Genomic DNA, 18,612 nt, shown 5'->3' on the forward strand with positions numbered 1-18,612 from the left:
GCCTCCTGAGGGCTCGCGGGCTCCGGGGTTCGCGTCCGTGCGCCCGGCCAGGCAGTGCTCCCGCGGCGTCGGAGCTCTTCCCGTCAGTCTCTGGGGCGCCTTTGGAGAGGTTCTCGAGGTGCATGGCGGATCCCGGCGGTAGCGTCTCGCTCCGCCCCGCCGGGAATGCCTCCTGGGCCGAGCGCCGGCTCCAGGTCCGTTTCCCTCCCCGCAGACTCCACAGACGTGTGCGCCATCAATAGGGGCTGCGGGGCCCTAGTTAAACGTCTCTTGCTCCACAACCTATCAGGTGAGGCAAGAAAGAGTATTTTAATAGTTTAAGCAATACTTTAAGGGTGGAAATACCTGTAAACTCATCTCAGCTTTGTTCACCCTACCATTCATTTTTCTTTGCAAATGACTTTAATTATAGTAATTCTTTAATATCTATGGTCTCACAATGATTTCCTCTCCTTAAGTGCCCCATTTTCCAAAAGGACATAAGCCTGCCTTCCCATTTGTAATAATGAGAGGGAGGGATTGCTCTTCTTTACCCTACATTTGGGGAATGGGGTGAGTCTGAGACTGAAAAACAGGAATTTGCCTAAGGACAAGCTACTTTGCCTGTGGCAGAGCTAGAAATCAGACCCAGGCCTAGTTTCCAACACACCACTAGGTTTTGCTCTTTTAACCTTTGATTTATTTTGCATAGACAATATTAAAGCCTGATCAGTCAAACATGTTATAATGATAGGATAGTTTTTCAATTAAGATTGCTTTCTGTTTTCTTCTGACTATACATATTTATATAGCCGAACTGAAATAAGCCTACATATATATGATGGTGGATCCTCAAGAGCTCCCTTTTGGGGATCATGGATACCTTGTATCCAGTCAGTACTCTCAGATACTAATGTTCCAGTTGGTGGTTCTCCCAAGTTTTACCCAAATCTTATAATTATTACTGTTCAACTCTAAGACTGCAAATGCCCCAAGGGTATTATTTGCCAATCCCTAAAAAGGACTCAACAGAGAGGTTTTGGACTGTGCTACTTGCTTTTCCAGCCTGTGTAGGGTGGAAGCCTGCTGGTTCCCACAAGCAGGGGAGTGGACAGGACAGGTCAGTTGCTGCACAGGTGAATTTCCTTCTTCAATTTGTGAGTACCCTCCTTCACAACAGGGTCACTGTTTAGATCCTCTCCAAAGGACTGGAGATAAAGAAAGTGTCCCCTCTCCATTTCCTTCAGTATTGTGTTCTTTTTAGACCTTTTTATCACACCGGAAGCTTTCCTAAGCACCGATTAGTGTTTACCCCCAAATTAGAAATCATAGATTTGTCTTAGAATTCTTGCTTCGAAAAAGCAAGAAAAAAAAAAAAAGTAAAGCAGATGTATAACTGATGTCTTTTGTCTAATTTGACGAAGCAAACAGAAATAAGCAAACAGGTGTTTGAAGAAAGACTCCTGATGCACAATAGAAGACAATACTTAACATTCAATATGTTAAAAAAAAACAACCCTCCCCCTTTAGAATTGGAATTGTATTTTTCCATAAAGGATTGCATTGTGTGAAGGCTCACTCTGTGAGGCACAGCTCACGGCTCTGGTGTCCAGCCCAAAGTCAGGTGCCTTCTGTGAGGGTGGCACAGCATGGACAGAGTGTGTGGCAGAGCACCTGCTGCCATGTGCCAGGAGGCAGAAAGACGAGACTGGGGTCCATAGTTCCCTCGAGGGCACGCCCCCAGTTCCCTAAGGACTTCCTACTAGCCTTCACCCTCCTAGGGGGCCACCCTGGGGACCAAGCATTCCACACAGGGGCTTTGGAATGTATCCCATAGCAGGTAACTGACAAGAAAGGAGAAGGCAGCAGGCTGCGAGTGGAGCAGGTGCCTAAAGGAGGGAAGTCGGTAAGGGAGGGCCTCTCCTCGGGTGAGGGTGGGACAGGTGACTTCCTGACGCATGTGTGGCATGTGGGACTTTTGGCCACCATGCAGTCATTTGAAATGTTTCAACTAGAATGACATCGGTTCCCTCATGTCATTGCCATAGGGAAGTCCCTAGCTGGTCAATGCTACTATTAAGATATGCCTCTGGATCCACTGGGAGGGGTGTGGATGCCTTCATGGAGCAAGCTCAAAAGTCCCCAGTTGCTATCCAGAGGCTCAGATGGGACTGCTCAGCTCTCAGGTAGAAGTTGCTGACCTGCCACTAGCTGGTCAGGTACCTAGTGCCATCAAAGGGATTCCCATCTTCCTGCAAGTACCACTGTTGTATTTGCTGTATAACAACACGCTGGAAACAAAGCACGGGACCTGCTGGGACTTTTCATGACCTGAGATAAAGGAATCTTATCAGTCTCCTTCTAGAACACAAATTGGGTGACATTAAAACAGCCCTTTCCTGTCATGAACTAACAGCATGTCCACCGAGCAAGTGTTTGCACTACAATGCTCTCTAGCAGGAACACACATGCTTGATTGTCTTCTAGAACCTTCTACCACCCTTCCTGGTCCTTTCAAACTCTAGAGTAATCTCAAAGTGGCTGTTGGGCATTTAGGGAAGCAGTCAGAAATGGGACAGAGGCCAAAGAAAACAGCCCTGCCTCCTCCCCATGGAGGGAGGCCCAGGGGGTCACTGCCAGGACAGTTTCTCTTTATGCCAGCCTTTTTTTCCATTCTGTTTCAGAGGGCTGGGTCCATATATTTGGAAAGAATGTGCAGGCCTTCTCTGCTGGAGGGAGTTTGGTGGCCTCTCTGGCTTAGTTCCCACCTTTATTTAAGGAAGATAATAATTATCTTCTCCAGGTAAAAGGGTCAGTGTCAAGGTCAGATGTGTTGAGAGCCACAGAATGACACCTGGCATTTTGCTAGAGGGAATGGTTGAAAGGTGACCCTGCTCCGGGATTAGGGCGGCTGGGATTAGGGTGGATCCTGCTGCGGGATCGGGGAGAATTGGTGTGGAGGGAGTGTGTTCCCCGGGGAAGTGTGTGTAGAGTGTTGGTGAGAGTTCGGGAAAAAAGAGTTGCTGTTTGAACCTACAAGGCTGTGTGGCGGCTCGGTTATTTGTGCCCAGCCAGACTGCAGCACAGATGAGAAAAGGATTGCAGGCTGAGAGGGATTTTTAGATTGTAAAGATGAAGGTTACTAATAACTATCCAGAGTACCTTTATTAATTTATACTCCCACTGGTAATATATAGAAACCTCAGTTACCAATTCTTTTCTGCCATTAGGTATTACTTTAAATAGTTTTTTGTTTTTCTCAAAGTCATGTCCTCCAGGGGTTTGGTTGCCAGGATTCAGCAACACTTGGGGTGTGAGGCAGCTGCTGAGCATGTCCCTGGTGCCCACTCAGTTCCTCTTGCCCTGTTTCTTGTTCCAGTGTCACTGGGATGTAGTCCCTGCTGGGTGCAGCTGGTGCTGCAGCCTTCTGACCTCTGTTCCCCAGCCCCCTCATCCACAGTGTGGAACAGCCCTTTCCTCTTAATTCTTCAGAGTTCAGCAGGGAGCAACCCATAACTTTGATCAAGACTTACTTGAGGTTTGAGGACACTGGCAAGGACAGGCTGCTCTACAGAGAAAAGCTAGGAGAGCACAGTGTTCAATCCCAAGGGCATGGCAGTCCAAGGTCCAGTCCACTGGGCAGCCCACACACGACTGCTCCAAGCAGGCCCAGAGCAGTGAGCAAGAAAAGAGGTGAAATTAAGGCTCTACCTCACACCCACTGAAAAATCTGTTCCTCATGGATTACACTTAAATAAGAAAGCAAGATGGCAAACAGTTGAGGAGAAAACAGTGAACATGTTATGACAGCAAAGGATTTCCTAACACAGAAAACACAGCCATTAAAGGGGAAAAAAAAAGGCATATTTTACTGTAATTAAAAACTTCATTTTGACAAAAGTTACCAGAAAGTGAGAGACAAGCTACTGAACCAAGGAAAATTGTTTGCAAGTCACTTTAACAAGTAAAGGATTTGTATTCAGTATATAAAGAGAAAAAGATGGATAGCAGAAGAAATGCTCCAAGGTTATTGATAGGCAGTTCACTGGAAGGAAGCTCAAATGTCCAATAGGGAGGATGCTCGTTCCCCTGTAATTGCTCCTGCCCAACTGAGTGCTCTCACCCACAACAGTTCTACGCCTCAAAATAACCGCAACCCTCCTTTGCCACACATTCTCCTCTGTCACTGCCCATCTCTCTGCTTCCTTCATAGTCCAGCCTTGGAGAACCGGGCATGGTCCTTGCTTTCTGTCCTTCCCCAGCCCCTGCCTGCTTGCCCTCAGTCACCAGCATTCCCAGAGTAGCTCCAGTCAAATTCATTACAGACCTTTAAGTCTGCGTAACTGGACAGTCACAGTTTGTCTCGCAGGACTATGCAACAGGTTGACCACTAGCTCTTGCTTTGTCTTCTATGACAGGCAAGCCCTCTCATTTGACCTCTAAAAAGCTCAAGGACCATATGGTTGAGACCTAGACATGTGGTTGTTTTCTGGATTTTCTTCCTATGCAATGCCATGTAATCCCACACCTCAGACTCTGTATGTTGATGATCCTCAATTGATGTCTCTAGTCCTGAAACCCTGTCCCCTCCAGCCCCGGACTGGTAAAGCCCAAGGGTGAGCTAGGATCTCCAGTATCTCCATTTGGCTCTCTTAGAGGCAGCTTCATTTGTGCCCCAGCAAAATTCTTGAGTAAGCCGAGCTGCACCGGTCACTCATCCCACACATACATAGTGTTCTCCAGCTCTGTAACTGACACCAGTGTCTGTCTGTCCTGTGGCTAGAGTCAAGCCCCAGGATCGACACTTTCTCCCACACACATTTCAGCTGCAGGCCCTGCTAGCTCTGGCTCCAAGTACTTCCCTGCTTTTCTGTTCTTTCCCTGCTGATCCATCTCCCGTAAAATAGATGCAGTAGCCACTTCACTGCTACTGGCAGATGGGGGACTTTTGCAAAATGAAGGTCTAATAATAGCACCAGCGTACAACCTTGGAGGCAGGTCACTGACCCCTTATATCTGTTCTTTCTGGCCTGGCCATGTTGATTAAAACTTCTTCCTGCCTCTTACTGGTGCTCATCTGTTTGACTGGCAGATTGGGATGTGTAGCCAAGGTGGGTCTCTTTGACCCCCTTGAGCGTAGGTCCCACATGCCACAGATAATCTCATATTCATAACAGGTGCTCAAAATTTGTTAGCTGAATGATTTAATGAATAAAGTAAAACTCAGTGTATAGTGAAGTTGCATCTTTAGGAATTGAAGTGCCAATTTTAACACTTTGCTTCTTTCCCCCAGTGCAAACCACTTTTAAAGGTCTCTTTAAATTGCTTATAAAGGACAGCACAAGTCCCGCTGTCCGTCTCTTCATCTCAGGACTTTGCACCTGAACATAGCTCTTGAGACTAAAGAACTGGCTCTTAGATAAGTTACTGAGGGGTCTCTCACTTGTGCAGGGAGGCGGGGATATCCCCAGGGGTCTGTGCAGAGCTTCTGCCCAGGGTCTCTCAGCCCTCACAGCCAGGTGCTGCCTGGGATCACCTAACCAGGTGTCAGTGACAGTGTGGCAGGCCTTCCCCACTGCCACCCTGCCTGCACCCTGGAGGGTACTACTGCTGCTCCTGCTGGGACAAGCTTTGCCTGGCAACTGCACCCCCAGTGGCCACAGCCACACATTACATGCAATCAGGAGCCCAATCTCAGGGCTGTTGGTTTCTCTGGAGAGTCCCACTATGGTCCCTGGCGCTGGTCTCCCTGTCCTCATCCCATTAGACAAAAGCTGCTTCAGATGGTGTTATTTTGCAGGCTAAGTTAGGTTTCCAGTTCCTTTTTGTTCATTTGTTTACAGACCAAAAAATCCCACATTACAGGAGTCTGAGGCAGGAGTTCAAAGCGAGCCTCAGCAATGGCAAGGTGCTAAGCAACTCAGTGAGACCCTGAATACAAAGTAGGGCTGGGATGTGGCTCAGTAGTCGAGTGCCCCTGGAACCACCACCCCCCAAAAAAAAAAACTCACATTATGTGTTTAAACCTGTTAATTTTATTTGGTGTCCTTAAAAGCACTTTTCCTGACATGGAATGGTTTTGATTCTGCTTCATCTTTGCCCAGGGTGGGGCGCTCAGCTCCTGGGGTCCTGTTCCTCAGGCCGGGCTTAGTCTTTCTTGTGGTATATGGAAGTCAGCATGCTCTCACTCAGCCTTTGTTTATTCTTGAGACTATACCCTATTAAGAAAGAGGAGACCTCCTTAAGAAGTTATTGGTGCTACACTGCTTGCTGCTGAATCCTGTGTGTCAGCCCCCCAGCTCTCTTGTGACAGTGGCGTTCACACCATGATGGCCTGCTGACCTGTGGTGCTTGTGGGGGCAGGGAAGGCTTGGATGTCAGTGGCGCAGGCCAGCTCTCTCTGGGTTGTGCAGGTGTGGCCTCAAACAGGTACAGGCGAGTAGCAAGAGCTCCCTGAGTGCCAGGCTCTGTGAGCGCACCCTGCAAACACCATTCCCTCTCACCCCTTCAGCTCCAGACATGGGGCTAGGATTGTCCCACTTGGAGGAGCCAGCTAAGGCAGTCACTTGCCCAGTGTCTCCCTGGGGTCATATGACTTGTGGTTTGAACCTAGGTCAGACCGACTCCAAAGTCTACTTCTTAGTCCTGACCCCACTTTCTCCTGTGCTGGGTCCATAAGAGAATGAGGAGCCAAGTGAGTGGATTCTCAGGAGGACACTTCGTGAAAGAAAGGGAAGAGCAAGAAGAGAGGTGTCCAGTGTAGGTGGCTTCAGCGGGAGCGGCCTGTGTGATGCTCTGAATGTTTCCCCAGCTGATGCTCGGCGTGCATCAAACTTCAGGAGAGGAACCCCATCTGGCAGGGCTGACAGGGCATGAGGGGTGAGAGCAGAGTGTAGAATCAGATGAGACTGGCAACAAGTGGGAGGAGGTGGGCAGGATCCTGGGACTCCTGTGTGAGGACAGAGGCATAAGAGGCCCTGCCAGAAACAAGGGAGAGGACATCGGACAGGCAGGAGAGCCACATAGATGAGTCCCAGGGTGAGGGACCCTGGCCGGTTGGGCAGCAGCCTGCTCCCCTAGCTGGCTTGTTGGATGCCTGTCCTCTAGTCCCTTCCTCAAATGCATGGAGAGCTGGGAGCTCTGGGTGGGGCAGAGCTGCTCCCTGCTCCTTCCCCAGGGCAGCACACAGGAGGGTGAGCTCTGTGCCCTGGTGCACAGAACTGCCAGTGGGACTATGGACATCCACCTCAGAGACTGGGAGGACAGGAGAGCTATCTCATGAAGGACTGGCTTGGAGTGAGGCATAAGGGTGTTCTGGAAGGTCCCACAGAGAAGCATGGGGCCATGAGGGGTGTCTTGGTCCTAGCCATGGGAAGTTCATGGCGGCTTCCTAGCAGTCAGGTCAAAGTAGAGCCATCTGAACACGGAGCGTGCCTGGCAACAGAGAGGGGCTCCACCACGTGAGCGGTGGCAAGCCACAGGGGAGGCCTCCTGCCTCAAGTGAGAGGCAGACCCTGGGGTGGCCTAGGGACCTTCCTTGGCCTGGACACTTTATGGCAGGCTGTGGTCTCCTGGTCTCAGTGTGAGGAGACTGGGCATGGGTGTGAGGGCAGCCTCGCAGGGCCAAGTATTCCTGGGAAAGGGGAGCGAGCGCTGGTCCCTTTGGTTGACAAGAGAGTGACGTGTTCCTGAGGCAGAGCCCGGGGAAGCTCCCATGGGTTTGGGAAGTGGGCCACCCTGACCTCCACGAACAGTGACTTCCTGTGGCTGCCCTGCCGTCTGGCCCCTCAGTGACATGGCCAATGACCTTGTATTGGACTGTCCGTCAAAGGCCCAAGAGAAAGCCCCACGGGGCTCCTGCCAGGGGCTCTAGAGAAGGGTGGAGCTGGAGCACAGGTTCCATTTCCTTCTCTTCCTCAGGGAAAGGGGGCTCCAGGGCCAGCAGCCATCCTCCACATCCACCGTCACTTCAGTTCCTGCTCCCTTTACCTATGATTCTTCGAAGACTGTCGATGATTTTCTCCAGAGCTGCAAGGCTTTTAATCTGATAAAGCGTTTCTTTCTCATCTGTGGGAAAAAAACAATAAGAACAATGATTAAGATTTAACAATTATGGTTGAATTCCAAACTCTTATTTTTCTTTTCACCTAGACCAGCTGGCCTACACCTCAGACAGTAGCCTCCACCCTCCACTGCCCCCAAGCTCCTATGCCCAACCGTTACCATGTCCTTCCACTCTCCACCAACTCAGAGAGACTCGGGGAGGCCAGCTGGATTAGCCCCTGCTTCTCCTCTGTCTTGTCACCAACCAGTGCACAGCAGGTCACTTCTGCATGCCTCTTTCCCTTGGTCTTCTGAGACCATGCCATGGGACATCCATTAGAATAGGACAGATAATCATTGAGAACCAAATACAAAAGTCTACTAAAAAAAGTCAAATTGCAGGAAAAGGAGAGATGGCACTGTCATTCCATCATGACTCTTTGTGGTGGAGAAACTTTCCTAGTGCAGGAAAAGACAAGGGGTTCCCTTGTTTCCGCTGCCGAGATGGCTGAGCTTCCCTAGTCATTCCTCGGAGCCCAACTGTGGCACTTCTTTGCCTCATAACTCCCGCGTGTGGCTCCCGAGGGAGGTCCCCACTGTGGAGGCCACACTTCTGTGTGCCTGGGGAAGTCAGTGGTAGGACTCAGCTTGTCCAAAATAATGAGGACCAGGGATCCTGGGGCTGCTCTGCTTGTGGAGTAAATCCCAACCAACAGTTGGGATCCGTCTTTGTGCAGGCATCTGAGTGTCCCCTGGAAGGAGGAGGAAAGGGACTCTGAGGGGCAGTCCAGCAGGAAGTGCTCTGACTGTGAGAATGGGAACAAAGGATTTGAATCTGCTCCCAATGGAGCCTAGTGCTCCTTAGGAATCATGGATGGAGAGCAGGAAGAGGACACTTTCCTGCAGGACTGACTCCTCAGGAGGCCAGGAAGGGAGCATTTTTCCTGAGGCAGAGCCCCGGGCAACTTCCAGGGTCTGGGAACTAGTCTGTCCTGACTTCCACAGACTGCAGCTTCCTGTGGTCACCTGCTGTCTGGGCCTTCAGGGCAGTTTTCTAGCAGGAGGACTCTGATGGAATTTCTGCCAGGATCCCTGTCAATGTTTGCAGCCTACAGCACCCTAGCCACTGGGAAGGCAAAGGAACCCAAAATACGTGAAGAAGCAACAAAATTTGAATAACTATAGAGCTATTTTAAATTTGTCACCAGAAAGAAAACTTTTCAAATGGTAAAGCTCCAGGACCATGGTTTTACTGGTAAATTCTACCCAACACTTGAGGAAGAAGTTGAAACCAGTCTTACTAGAACTTTTCAGAAACAAAGAGGCACCCCCACTTCAACTCCATAACCCACTGCCAATATATAGAGATATTACCATGAGAAACATATGGACCTGTACTCCTTGAGAATACAGATACAAAATCCTCAGTAATTATTTGAATATGAATGCAAAAACCAGCAAATATTTGCAAATAAATAAAGTAAAAACCACTTAAGAATAATGCATCATAACTAAATAGTTCTTATCACAGGAATGAATGCAAGCTTGGTTTGGCATCCAAAAATCAATCCATGTAATTCATCATTTTAACACAACAAAGAAAAAGAATTAAATAAAATTATCAATATGTGCAGGAAAAAACATTTGACAAAATTCATTATAAAAATTCTCAAAATAAGGATAGTAGGAACTTTCTTAAACTAATAAAGTATGTCTATAGGAATCTTCCAGCAATGCCAAGCTTAATGGCAAAAGACAATTGCCACTAAAAGTGGGGATGCTCACTTACTGCGCTATCATTCAAACTCCTGCTGGGGGGTCCTGACCCATGCAATAAAGCAAGAAACAGAAACAAACATCTTAGAAATCAGAAAGGAAGTAGCACTGTGGTATTTGCAGAGATAACGCTATGTAGCAAAGCCCTAGGAATCTGTGAAACTGCTTCAGCAGTATTAGCATGGAGTCTTGGGCCTAAGATAACCCCCAGATCTTCTCCCCCAGAAGGAGCCTTTTGATTCTCTGTCCCAAATAACAGTGGGTCTTGCCCATATTCTGGAAGAAGGAGCCTTGCTGCCTCTCTCAGGGCCTGGGGCTTTGCTCCTTTCCTTTTTCTAGACTTGGTGGTATATCCCTGCATCCTGGACATACTGCTTCTCACCAGGTGCCATAGAAGAATTTGGGTGGGATGGGGCTTCCTGCTGGGTCTCCAGCTAACGCCAGCCACTCCCTGCAGTGCCCAGCCTAGGACAAGACTTTCTCTCCTCCCCTGCCTGCCTCTACTCTGTGGAACGCCTGAGATTGTAAGCTCCACTGAGCCCAGTTCCAGCTAGTCAAAGCTGGCATGTCAGCCTCTACTTGCCTTTCAGAAAAGCTGCCTCTCTTTTCTGTGTTCAACCAAAAATGAGCTAGTCCTTGTGTCCTGTCTCTCTGGGGACTCAGCCCACCTGGTGGCCTTTTGGCCTCCCTCAGCTCTAATGGCTGAAGAAGCTGTTATCTTACATTTTATCTTTCTGTTCTCAGGGGACATAAGGACAAGAGGCACACAGGACGGGGACAGTGTTCTTCACAGCTCTCTATGTACTAACTGGAGACAGAAGTCCCACAGCAGACTTGCTCTAATCTTTCTGGATTGTCCCATTTCTGAATGTCTGCTGTTTTCATGTTCCCCAACTTGCTCACTCTTATGGGGCACTTGCCCCAAACTGTCTTTGTCAGGGCCTTGTCCAGGGGAAACCTTGAGAGGTGCTCCTCCACAGCAGCTTTGCTTTGGCTTCTGCCATGTGTGTTGGCTGCACCCTTGCCAAGACCCACTTGACCAGATCACGCAGATGGGACCAAGTGGGACCTGGAGCCCCCACAAGCCTGCACTTACAAATTCTCAGTCAACATTAAATGATAATCAGCTAACTAGAAAAAAAATGTTTGCAACAAATATCCACAAATTTGAAGAATTGTTTAAAAATAAGATTTGTAAAAATGAGAAAAAAATGTCAATAGAAAATTCACAGAAATCTATAACAATGGTTCATAAACTTAGGAGAAGATGCTCTAGTTCACTTATGCTTGGACAAATGTGAATTAGAACTCTGGAATACCATTTCTCACCTGTCAGTGACATAGCTGGAAAGGTGCAGGGCTGAAAGGAACAGGTACCTCAGGCAGAGCACAAACTCCATGGCTCCCTGTGGGGCTACCTGTGGTCCCAACGTCCAAACACCACCTGCTTCTAGAAGTCCACCCTATCCACACACCTCCAATAGCATGGAAATACATGCACAGTCCTTCATGGCATTGCAATTGCAAGATGTTGGAAATTACCTAAATGCCCAGATGCAAGAGAGTGGTTGAATGAACTGCCGTATATCCACAAGAGGAAACTGTGCAGCCATAAAAACAAATAATGAACATTTGTGCAATCTGCTACTATGTGGGAGAGCATTTAGAGTGGGTCTTTCATGTAAGGAAGGATGTAAGAAAGCACACACGGACCTGCTTGAGTGTGCACAAGAAATGTGGGAAGGATAAGTCAGAAGGTGAAGGGACTGATTGCCTTCAGGATGTGGGTGGGCAGAGGCAGGAAGAGTGGGGCTGGGAAAGTGTCATCACAACAGACTGAGGGGGCAGTGAGGTTCCAGGGATGTTACTAAAATTAGTATCAGAACCATGGACATGTTTCACTCACTCCAAAATACATAAATAAAGTCACCAGGATGGAGGCAGGACCCAAAATGGAATAAAGTCCCAAATGGAATGTTAGATGTACATCCCATAACTCACTGAAGAGGGTGGGAAGGAAAAGAACCAACAAGGGAACGCTGGCAAGCGTATCTGACTGCACACTGTGCGGCTGAAGGCTGAAAACACAATCATTGTCCTCTAGGTGGTAAATCTGTTTGCACGGTGAACATAGTAGCAATTCTGAAACTAGGGCTGAGTGAATGGGTAACACGTTGTAGGTAATGAGAGCCAAGCTCCTTGCAGCTGAAACAACAGCAGACAGTGGGAAGCTAGAACGAGCTGAGGTGCAGTGGGAATCGGAGGTACCAAAGTAAACTCACGGTGCCCAGCACCTGCAAGGGGGATGTAGCCATAGCTAGATTTCTACACAGGAATATGTCTCCTCAATCTGTCCACTCGGAGAGCTTGGAGACAGAGGTGTTCCTGTGTAACAAGCACACCCAGAATCCAGCTCTTGGTTTCTCTCTGTCTTTTTCTTCCTCTTCCTCTTCTTTTTTGGTACTGGGGATTGAACCCAGGGTCCCACACATGCGAGACTAGCACTGTACCACTGAGCTACATTCCCAGTCCTCCTTTTAAATTGTTTTTATTTTGAGACAGGGTCTTGCTAAGTTGCTGAGACTGGCCTTGAACTTGTGATCCTCCTGCCTCAGCCTCCTGAGTGGCTAGGATCACAAGCATGCTCCACCATGCCCAGCTCAGCTCTTGGTTTCTGACACCATCTTCTAATAATGGAGCCAGAGCCTGGAGTTGCTGTGGTGCCAGGAATGAGGCAGTGCCCAAAGAGGAGACCACACACTGGAAGGACACAGACAATCCCCACAGCAGGCCCTGAGACAATAGAGCCGGAAAAGAAGTGATATTCATGGCTTCACAGCCCACTGAATAAACTGAGTACCACAGGCTTATACTGAAAGACTCCTAACTGAGCCACAGACTCATAGGAGAGTGACAGCTCTTTCTACAGTTGAAGGTCAATCCAATAAATGAGAGAATGCTGGAAATAGAAAATCCCCTGTTGGCAAATACTGCAATCATGATTTTGCAGTCAGAAATCAATGGATGTGAAATTAGTGGGTGAAAACAGGATGAGAAATAGAAGATTTGCAGTCTGAAAGAATCTGCCCATAAGATACTACTTATTTTCAAAGGAAAAAAGAAAATAACCTGATTGTGGAGAAGCCTGGCAGTACCACTTTACATAAGTGATCGACGTTCACATCCCTGGCAATGGGCTCTGCCCCGTCACGCCCCTCCTTCCTGGGATGCCCAGGGAAGGCACAGTATCACTTTTGTACAATGCTGACAGAAATGCAAAATCCGGGTTAGGCAAGGGCACATTCAGACAGACCCAGAAGGAGGGGGGTCTGAGGGTAACAGGCCAGAGCACTTCCTGGTAGTGAAAGACCTGTGGCCAAGCTCCCAGGCCGGAGACTCAGGTGCATGGCAAGTGGAACCCAAAGATACCAGGATGATTGACATCTGCGTGTGCCTTGGGGCCTACTGCCTCTCTTGCAGGCCCCTGCAGCTCAAGAGCTCCTTGGGAGGTGGGCTACACAGCTGTCCTTAGGATGGGGCTGGAGATGTGTGCCCCAGGGGCAGGTCCCTCTGCACACACACAACAGGTTTGGTGAGTTCAGGCCTGACTTGGGCAGTCCTGGAGTTCACTGTTCCCTGAGGGTGGCCCGGGCTCCAGGGCCCTGGACTTGCCTCAGGGTTGTCTCTCCTCCCTCTGCCACAGCTTCATTCCTGCCCTGTGACTCTGTTCTCAGTCTGTGGCTCAGGGTCTCAGTAGACTCTGATCTGCTGCTACCCTGCAGTACTTGTTGGGGACAGTGGCCACAGGTGGTGTCTTCAGAATGAACTCACCTGCAGTTCCCCTGCTGTGGGCACTACTAGAAGGACTGCCCCAGTACGTTCTGTCTAGAACCTAGAACCGACAGGCAGTGTGCAGTGGGTGGGCGGGGCAGGTGCAGGGGTAGTGGAACTTCAGTTTTAAGCAGAATCCAGAATCATGTTCTGGTTAGTCCTGAATACCACCTGCTTGGATCCTTCAGAACACCAGCAGCTGGTCACCAGAGAAACCAGTTGGAGAATGGATTGAAATGCAGATTCCTGGGTCCCTGCGCAGCTGTTCGGGGGCCCAGGACTATGAATCAGTAAGCTCCCTGTCCATCCGTGAGCCCACCATGCTTGGGAGCTGTGGCCTGCTCCCACCCATGTCCCACGTGCCACACACACACTCCTTGTGTTTGGTTTCAGGTGGAGAGACCTGCCTCCCTATGGGAGTCGCGCTTCTCTCCGAGCCTGGGCACACACTCTGCTCCCAGCAGCCTCGTCTGTGGGAGGGAGGCCTTTCTGGACTCCTGGGGCCTCTGTGGGAGGCTCTGGCTCTCTGTCCCCCACCGCCCAGGGAGGAGCGCTGACTTAGCTGAGCCTGAGAGAAGGGACCTGGAGCTGTGGCAGCCCTTTTCCCCCTGCTGGCCGCTGCATGGACATGCAAGACCATTCCTGAGGGGCTCCCGGGGCTGTGGTTTCTCAGGGTGGGACCCCATGGAAGGGCCTGGGAAGTGGGGGCTCCTCAGCCCCAACAAGATCTGGGAAACCTGCCTAACTCAGAGGAATAGCCGCCATCTCCCACCAGGGGCTCTGTCCTTCACCAAGGAGAAGTTTCTACCACACCCGCCTGACTCGGTTTCCCCAGTTCCCGTGGGAACTTAGGTGGGGGATTGCAGGGTTGTGTTCACCATCAGAGGAAAGTCTGTGGGAAGGGAATTGCTTCTTTCAAAGGTTTCTAGGACTTAGGACCTAGGACCAAGGACCTGGCATAATTCTTCTTAATACATACTTTTTATGTGTAGAACATGGAAGAAAAGGAGGAAAGTTTTCTTCACTGCACACTTGTGAACACTGTGGCACATGCTTTCTGTTAGAATGGTGGACTAGAGGGATCAAGTTTCCATGTTATACTTTAAAAATGTGTGTTGGGAAGTGTCTGTAAACTGAGGCAGGCGTTATCTGAGCACTTGAGCCCAGTGTTTTGGGCCTGGGCAGAGGTTGGTGAACAGATCCTAGGAATCAGAAATGTATCCACTTCTGAGTGCAAAATCCTGAGAAAAGGTCGACCCTTCCTGTTGCTAAAGACATCCCTGCTATTTTATTTACTTATATGGGCAATATGAATTATTGACGTTATGAAGCTGCATGGCGGAAAAGCACGTTCTCTGATCACTACTCTGTGGCCTTGGCCTGCCGTGGGCCAGACCTTGGTTACCTCCTGTCGGGTGGCTACCAGGATCGCCCTGCTCTCAGAAGCCTTGTGTGAGCAGACAGGCTGGTGTCTGACTAGGATGCCCTGCCCCTTCAGAGTCCTCATTTCCAAGTGTCTTGTGTTCCTGCAGTGGCTCTGCCCTCCCTGCATCCCGAGTGTGAGCACATGCGTGAACGAGCACACCAGAGATCATCCCAGAATAAGGGTAAATTGTCCCTCCAGGCCGGTGTGACCTCCTCAGACCTGGGAAGGACATAGCACTGGCTTTGGACAACTGTTTCTGTCACATGTCCACAGGTCTCTGCCAAGACACAGCTGCTAAAGGAATGCTGGAACAGCAGGGCCCTGCTCAATGCCCCAGATCTCAGGAACACATGCAATTAGAGGGTTAAAATGTGGTATACTTGCTTTTTTTCGTCATTATTTTTGGTGGTAATGTAGCTGCTGATCTTCGTGTTTCAAGGGTTACTAATTTCTTTGGATCCAAAAGCTCTTGGACAAGAATTTCATCTTGGGAAAAGCACACAAGGACATGTTAGAGCTGCGATAAGGACTGGTGTTCTGTGTGCTGTCCATACCGCGGGCAGTCAGTGAGCACAGTGGACAGGAAACAGGAGCCCAGGGAGGGCAGTGGCAGGGACCTGACTCCCTGGAGAACCTCCTCTGGGGTGGGCAAGCCACTGCCTCCCTGGATGATTCCAGAATCGCTGAGACTGTGCACTCTTCTCCTAAGCACTGCCCCCAACTCTAGTCTGGATCTTAAGTGTCCCCCAAAGGCCTCTGTGCTAAAGGCTTCCACTAATGGGAGGTGTGGCACCTTTAAGATGGGACCTGGGGTGTGGCCCTGGCCCCTTCTCCCTTTTGTTCCCAGGCACGAGATGGATTTTGCCTGCCACACTTGCCCACCATGACCCACTGCCTTGCCACAGGCCCAAAGCAGCGAGACCAACCAGTCATGGACAGGACCACCAAAACCATGAGCTAAACTTTCCTCTTCATGAGTTGATTATCTCAGGTGTTTTGTCACAGAGACGGAAAGCTTATTAACATACCCCCGCAAAGACACGGTGCTAGAAACCTGGCCCCAGATATGGTCACAGTTCTCCTTCCAGCCCAGTTGTCATTCTGTCCCATCTCTGCCACCGGGGTATGAGTGTCTTTCCTGATTGCTACACAAGTGTGGCCTTATATTCTTCCTTTGCTTCTTTCTGACCTCTCCTAGGAAGCCTCTACCTTAAGAGTCCTGGACTTGGTGTCTGACAGACCCGACCTCCATTCTGCCCTGCTCTCCGAAGGTGATCTTGGATGAGTTTCTTGCTCATGTGTCTCACTTTGGCTCCCTTCTATAAGACGGGGTTTATGTTTATCTCACGGGCCTTTATGAGGGTCAAGTCACATAGGGACCACGGTGGCAGCCACATGCACAGCCACTGGGAATCGCCACCATCTCTGCAGCATGGCCATCATTTCATCTGGGCCAGTGCTGGATGTGCTGCCCGGAGCAGCTGGTGACCAGCCCATCCATCAGGAGACAGGGTCACCTGCAGGATGGGGACCGGGTCTCCTGATTCTGGGAGAGGAGGGGCTTTGGAGTGTGATTGGCAGCGCACACGTGTGGACTGGGGGCGTTCATTCACTCAGTCACTTCTCCACCCAGGCAAGGGGAGAAGATGCCCCAGGTCTCTCCCCCCCAGACCTGGGCTGCTCCCTGAAAGGGCCCCCGTCAGCTGGTGGGGCATCTGCATCCATCACAACCTCCTGACGGGGCTCAGCCTGGATAGCAGCACTGGCAGCCACGCTCCAGGCTCCCTGTCGGGTGGAAGGCCACCTCCAGCTGCTCCTGACACTGAACAGGTGACAGTAGGCAGAGGGCTACTGGGAGGTGAGCCCTTTATGGAAATATTATGAGCTGGGGTCTCCTGTGCTCCGGGTCCCAGCTCTCTGCTCAGAAGACTTCTCCAGGCCTCAGTTTCCCAAGTGTCAAATGAGGGGTTGGACCAGACGATGGGCACTATCTAGGGCAGCTCTGGCCACAAGGACACACATTGGAATGTGGCTTGTCCACACTGAGGTGGCCTCTGACTCTGAAGTGTGCACAGGATTTTGGAGACTCGCTGTGATGAGAGACTGAGAACGTCTCTTAGTAAGTGGACATTGGGGCTGTGGTGTGGTTCAGTGGGCAGAGAGCTTGCCTAGCTGCTGGCGGCCCTGGGTTTGATCCCCAGCACTACAACAAACATAACAACAGAAATAAGAGCAAGGTCATATTGCTTATGTTGAAATAAGTAACATTAAGTGAAATACGTTATTAAACTGTTTTTTATGCTTCTTTTAAATGTGGCTGCTATGACATTTCTCTCTATCTGCAGCTGTCACTGCATTTCTGTTGGACGCGTGGACTTGACCAGGGCCCTCAACCTTGCTGCGCTGGCCCCACGGGGAGAGCTGCGGGAACCCTGGTGTGCCAGCCTGGCCAGTGCCACAGAGCCTGGACCCTGGGGTCTGGCTGGTCTGTGGTCCTCACCATCAGCAGGGCTGAGAAGGGGGTGGCCATGGCTGAGCCTCGGGCCCCCAGGTGCAGGGGCCTCAGTGACACCTGGTGAAACAGGTCCCTGAGGGAGTTCTGGGTGGGCTCATCCTGGGTGTTTCTACCGAGTCCTGGGTGATGCAGACACTGCAGATCCACGGACTTCACGTGGGAGGTGAGTTGTGGTGCTAACAACAGTCTAAGGATGACGTCATCTTTTAAGTTTCTCAGGAGTTGGACCTTTAGGTGTGGACACTATGCTGTGGGCTGTGGGAATGTGGTCCTGGCCTCAAACCACATCAGTCCTCTCCACAGCCCCAGCTCTCACAGCTTTTCACAGGGAATTTGGGAAATGCCTGTCGACCATCTCCCAACCCTCCCCCACAGACCAGGTGACACTTATGGGGGACCCTTACCAAATACTGTGGCCACGTCATCATCTAGAGCTTTAGTACTTGATGGACTTGAACCTAGGAGAGAAATAAAAATCCAATTTAACAACATTTGCTGAGTTTTCATTTACTTCTCTGTAAATGGATACGATTGTGCCTATGCCCACCAGCCTGCTCTAGGGGAAGGAGCCCTGTGGCACCCCAGTCCCTCCCACGGGGGCTGAGAGATGGCCACTGGAAGTCCTCTGGGACTTGGCTGTCTCATCTGGACAATGGCAGGAAAGGGGGCACCCAGGCTCAGCTGTGAGGATGGTGCGCACCATCTGCCCAGGTGCCCTGAGTGCCCTCCTGGTCACTGGAATCATCTGGTGAGTGATAAGAAAACATCCCATGTCCACAGATTTCTGGGCCCATTCAACTGGACAAGCAAAGGAAAGGAGCACATTGTTACCACTTTCTGAATGTGAGGATAACCAACTGGGCGGCCACCAGGCTGAGAGGCAGATTCCCCCGGAGCAACCAGACCCAGCTCAGTGCAGACAGCCAGGGAAGGCTCATCAGCCAGCAGAGGCTGCCTTTGCCTTGCTCTGAGAACTCGCACCCGACACCCCCAGGGGTACCCAGGGTCCGCAGAGCGGCTGCCTGGTTCCTGTGTCTGTGTG

At 50.3% G+C, this 18,612-nt stretch overlaps 1 long non-coding RNA gene across 1 annotated transcript; it reads left to right on the forward strand.

Moving 5' to 3' along the window:
• The first annotated feature begins 110 nt into the window (after positions 1–110).
• On the forward strand, positions 111–17,991 carry LOC143642374 (uncharacterized). Its single transcript, XR_013155650.1, has 3 exons — positions 111–289; positions 16,254–16,326; positions 17,401–17,991. It is a non-coding gene; the product is annotated as an uncharacterized LOC143642374 (long non-coding RNA).
• Positions 17,992–18,612: the final 621 nt, after the last annotated feature.

The sequence above is a fragment of the Callospermophilus lateralis genome, chromosome 12 (assembly GCF_048772815.1).
Source record: "Callospermophilus lateralis isolate mCalLat2 chromosome 12, mCalLat2.hap1, whole genome shotgun sequence".
NCBI classification, from domain to species: Eukaryota; Metazoa; Chordata; class Mammalia; order Rodentia; family Sciuridae; genus Callospermophilus; species Callospermophilus lateralis.